We start from the raw sequence: 351 nt of genomic DNA, 5'->3' as shown, positions 1-351 counted from the left end.
GCCAGCCACAGGAGCTGCAGCCAGGGCGCCATAGCAAGGACGAAGCCGGTGGTCCGGACGCACCGACCGACAGACCTGCGGACCAACCGACAGGGTGGAGCAGCCCGCGGCCGAAGGGCCTGCGTCCCTCTCCCAGCTCCGGGGAGGCGGGGCGCGGGCCAATGGGCGCGGGCCTGGGGCGCCTGCGCACTCGCTAATTTACGTGAGGCACGTGGAGTGTCCTGTGGTCTAGGGAGAGCATGGTCGCTGGCCTGAGAATAACGCTGACAACTAACATTTATTGTATGTTTATTATATAATTGTAGACCTCTTCCTTCAACCCCATGAGATGCTATTCCAGTCTTACAGCAG

Source organism: Tupaia chinensis, unplaced genomic scaffold, assembly GCF_000334495.1.
Source record: "Tupaia chinensis unplaced genomic scaffold, TupChi_1.0 Scaffold149501_1, whole genome shotgun sequence".
NCBI lineage: Eukaryota > Metazoa > Chordata > Mammalia > Scandentia > Tupaiidae > Tupaia > Tupaia belangeri.
This window is presented reverse-complemented; position numbering follows the sequence as displayed.